The sequence below is a fragment of the Borostomias antarcticus genome (assembly GCF_949987555.1).
Source record: "Borostomias antarcticus genome assembly, chromosome: 22".
Lineage (NCBI taxonomy): Eukaryota > Metazoa > Chordata > Actinopteri > Stomiiformes > Stomiidae > Borostomias > Borostomias antarcticus.
The window spans coordinates 18,988,042-18,993,041 of record NC_140255.1 but is presented as its reverse complement, the minus strand read 5'-3'; the positions used below and the strand labels follow the sequence as shown (position 1 = coordinate 18,993,041).

General features: G+C 44.2%; 1 protein-coding gene across 2 annotated transcripts in view; it reads left to right on the top strand.

The window, feature by feature from the left end:
- Nucleotides 1–1,363, top strand: part of LOC311323918 (monocarboxylate transporter 7-like) — a 10,219-nt gene extending 8,856 nt beyond the window's left edge. For both annotated transcript variants that reach the window (XM_084456249.1, XM_084456248.1), the window contains exon 6: nucleotides 1–1,363. This exon is cut by the window's left edge and continues 308 nt beyond it. The gene's annotated coding sequence lies outside the window, so the exon portion shown is untranslated.
- Nucleotides 1,364–5,000: the final 3,637 nt, after the last annotated feature.

Below are 5,000 nucleotides of genomic sequence, written 5' to 3'. Positions count from 1 at the left end.
AGAGCACAACCCAGATGGATGGATGGAGAAAGACTACCATGGATGGGTGAAGCCATCCCTGCCATTACAGATCAGGTCTTTGAGAGTCAGGAGGGGTGACAGCCCACACTAGTAGCCTTAACCAGAACATCTGGACACTGTAGGTGTAGACTGGAAGGACTGCAGAAACAGCCTGCTGGATGGATGGACGTCTTGTTTGAACACAGTCCAACAGGTGTTGCTGTAAGTGTGTTAAGGCTGTCAAACATGACCTCAGATCAGATGACTCTGGAATAAAATACAGTATGGTGCCTTAAAGGAGTAGTAAAGGGAAAATGCATGTTTAGCCCTGTTTTAAGGTTACTTATGATCATATACAATGGTTCAGATCAAAACGTTGACAAAACTAGCACTTTGGAGAAAGTCTGATAATTGCTCTACCACCGTTTTGGTCATACAATGGATGTGGGTGGGCACCGTGAAAAATCATTCAAAAACATGTTAAACTCTCAATTTCAAAGACAAGAAACTCACCTTGGTGTTAGTTGGCGTTCTGACATATAATTCGCCATAAAGTAAGATTCAAGTTCATCTGGAAAGGCTTTTTTAAATATTTAGCATAGAACTATTTAGTCGCAGCACATACGTGTGTAAACTTCCGCAAACTAGGTAGCCTAGCAACATAAACAATAACAATAACTACCGCAAGTAGTTACACTTCCTGAATCCCCTCTGCGGATTGATCTACACATCTACAACGGTCGCGTCAATACAAGTCAATGGATTTCATAAAATGATCAATAAAACCCTACAGGATTCATACTTTGCGGCGAATTTAATGTCAGAACACCAACGGACACCAATTACCCCCTCGGTGAGGTTCTTGTCTTTGAAATTGAGAGTTTAACATGTTTTTGAATGATTTTTCAAGGTGCCCACCCACATCCATTTTATGACCTAAACGGTGGTAGAGCAATTATCAGACTTTCTCAAAAGTGCTAGTTTTGTCAACGCTTTGATCTGAACCATTGTATATGATCATAAGTAACCTTAAAACAGGGCTAAACATGATTTTCCCTTTACTACTCCTTTAATATCACCTTTGTTGAAGTTTCTTGAGTTGACACAGTGATGTGATCAATATATCATAATAGTGACCAATACTATGATTAAATAGCAACAGGACAATGTGAATAAGCCTGGAGCAAGAATACATTTTACAGTTTGATTTTCAGATATAAAATCTACGGGGGAAAATTATACTCAGGAAATCATGACTTCTGAAATAGCTTTTAATAAACCTGCTGCTATCATCATGGGCATTGTAATGTTGCCCAGTATGAAATGTGATCATGTGATATTTTTGTATGAATAAAAAGTGAATTCAGAATGTGGCTCCAGGGAGTCTTTTAATCCTGACATCATTCATTCATTCATTCATTCATTCATCATTGTTCTCCTGCATGCGTAACGTTTTTTGCGTGCAATACCCCCCTTTGGGGCTCAGCTGGCTTTGTGATGATAATGACTGGCTTTGTTCTAACCTGTGTGTGTGTGTGTGTGTGTGTGTGTGTGTGTGTGTGTGTGTGTGTGTGTGTGAGTGTGTGTGTGAGAGAGATTTTAAGGGACAACCTTAGGCTTCTGTGTGTCTTTAATGTGCCTGTGTATGCTTCTGTCCACGGTGTGTGTGTGTGTGTGTGTGTGTGTGTGTGTGTGTGTGTGTGTGTGTAACCACCCATTCTGTCTGCTACACACCTGGGCTGGGGTGATCAGTTGAAGAGCTGCCGCTGCCGGTCCCTGAGCGCACGTTAGTGGTCTTCAGATCCTGGCGCTGAGGCCAGTCTGCAGTCGATGCTTCTGGGTAATGTAGTTCCTTCAGCTCTGCTACGGGACGCCTCCTGCTGCTCTGCCTGCTCTCTCTGCAGTCTCTCCAAACCGTCCATGTGCCGCTGGTGGTGGTATGACCAGCCAGTCATCACACAGGAACAGCCTTCACTAATGCATAGTTAATCCATTCAGCTACTCCTTTAATTACTCATTAGAAAAACCTCTCTCTCAGTTCTGTCAATGTACGTGTTGGTTAGTGAGCCAATAGTATGGGTCTAAGATTAGTCAGAGCTCCATTGTGGTGTATTCCTATTTGACGGGTGAGTGTTTGTTATATGCAGGTCTATACATATAGTATACAGTATATATATATATATATATATATATATATACACAGTGTATATGTGTGTGTGTGTGTGTGTGTATCCTCCACCTAGCTGTCCCAGCAGTAGGGCATGGACTGGTGTGAGGCTTTGACCTTAGGCAAAAATACCACGGTTTCACAGAATATATTTCAGCTCTTGGTGAAATATATTCTTGGTACTGTAGTTAGCTGGAGACAGAATTGCAAACTGTATTGGTACCTTCTACCATTCCTAGCCTTTTACCGGGGAGTCTAGGGTTTTAAGTCCCACAAAATAGTTTGAATGTCCCATCACATTAAGCGCATTGTGTTGCCTCTGGGTATGAAATGCGCTATATAAATAAAGCTTTGATTGATTGATTGATTGATCACAACATGGGATTATATTCTGGTCATGGCAAAAAGCAGCAGCATCAAGGCCTCCAGAAGGTTTGGACACATCACAACCCAAGACTGGTTCAGGCAGGGCTTGGAGGGTGTGAGCTGCGTATCCCACCTTGTTGGTGATGTACCCCTGTGGTAGACTTGTACCCCTGGAACCCCGACCCCTCCTTCAGACGCCCTGCGCAGCTCGTACCCCTGGAGAGAAGAGGAAGCACGGTGAGATGAAACTTCTCGTAGATGTCTTGGTGTCCAGATTCAGCGCTCTCTCTGGGAGAATACGCTGAGGAACGAAACCAGATGGCCTGACACGTTATGAGAAAGCAATCTCATTGTCAAGCGCTTTGGATAAAAGCACTATATAAGTGCAGTCCATTTACCATTCACCATGAGAAGGTCATGAGGCAGGCTATGGTTTGAGTGTAGCACCATCTAGTGGTACTGCAGGTATAGCAGCCTCAAGACATTTGAAATGTATCTCTGCAAAGACAGGACAAGTGCAATGATGTGTCCAGATAACCCTGCTGGTGCATACACAAGGCCCGCCACACCTCAACAGATCATGTTCAAGTTTCATTTGTTAATTTGTTTATTTGATTATTGCATACTAGTCTATTAATGCACTTATAATATCTGAGGTGGTGATTGGATAATCCCATATTATGAGATTAAGACAATGGAGAGGGAATCTAGCGCAAGGAGGGAGGGGACACGGCTTTGTTTACTTATCATCAACTGATTCTCATTCATATTGTTCCCCGATACTGTAATGTTACAGTAGTTTTTACTGTGCTCACAGGAATGTCTGACTGAGAATATCAGAGTGCCTTCAGTGAGGAAGTTCCAGGAGTCTTGAGGTCAGAGGTCAATCACGGTGATCCTTATGAGACAGAAGACATATTCAGGATTCCTCTTCTTCGGGAAATGCAGCAAGTCCCCTGAAGTAGAAAACACAGCACGAACCATCTGAATGTTTAACCACTGAGGTATTTGTACAAATGACTTTCCTGCAAATGCATTGAATATATCTGTGGTGAGATTCTCATTTGCAGTGTCGACCTGGACAGGGAATAAAGGCAGCAAAGATGTGACAGCCAGGTTGTAGTGATAACAGGCCACACATGTTTTCCCGCTGTGGTTCTGGAGGTTCCCGGAGCTGCTGTTCGCTCTGAACGCACACGCTCTAGCTGCCGCAGTAGAAGGGGGGGGCAGCAGCTTCACCGCCAGCCCAGAAGGCCTGGCAGTATTCTCTCAGCCATTAGAAACCACTGCCTCGTCTGGACCCCCCCATCCCCCCCCCCCCCACACACACACACACACACACTCAGATCCATATAGACAGACACACACACAGGCACACGACTACCTATAGTCTGTACTGTATGTAGATGGGGCTCTGTGCCTCAATGGGGTTACTGCGGTAAAGGGTTGCAGAAGAAGAAGCTCTGGAAGTCCTGGGGCCCCTCTGGGTGGGAGGGATCAGTCCTGGGGCCCCTCTGGGTGGGAGGGGATCGGTCCTGGGGCCCCTCTGGGTGGGAGGGGATCAGTCCACCCAGTGAGCACAGTGATGGGACAGAACAGGTTCCCCCCCCCCCTGGGTGGAGGCCCTCCTCCAGCAGCCTGCGCTCCTCACGGCTGTAGCAGCCTACTCGGCCAGAATACAAGGTGCATATTGAATACTACTACTAGAGGCTGGTAGGCAGAGAAAACAGCAGATAGACAGTCACAGATAGGTAGATATAGACAGTCACAGATAGGTAGATATAGACAGTCACAGATAGATAGATAGATAGATAGATAGATAGATAGATAGATAGATAGATAGATAGATAGATAGATAGATAGATAAATAGATAGATAGATAGATAGATAGATAGATAGATAGATAGATAGATAGATAGGTAGATAGATAGATAGATAGATAGATAGATAGATGGATAAATATATAGATAGATAGATAGATAGATAAATAGATAGATAGATAGATAGATAGATAGATAGATAGATAGATAGATAGATAGATAGATAGATAGATAGATAGATAGATAGAGAGACGGGCAAAGGGGTTGAAAAAAAGCAAAGATGTCTTTCTGACTAACGGTGATACAATGTTGCCTCCTACTGCACAATGTGACGAACGAGTCGATCCTTCTCTTTTGAGCATTTTGATCTGTTTCTGCTTAACTGAGCCGTTACGTCATCATGCGACGTCATGTAAACAGAATCAGCTGGGCGGTTCTACTCACTGCTCTGATCGGAACCACGGCTGGCTGGACCGAAAGACTGTCTCAAAACGGTACTGTAACTGTAGACGAGACAGTGTCCTCTCGTTTGACTGTTGTCAGACACGACAATCAGTACACCGCTGGGATAAACTGAGAAATAGGAAACCGGAAGTGTTATCTAGGTAGCCTAGCTTAGCTGCAGTGCAGCTGTCGACCCAGCCTCC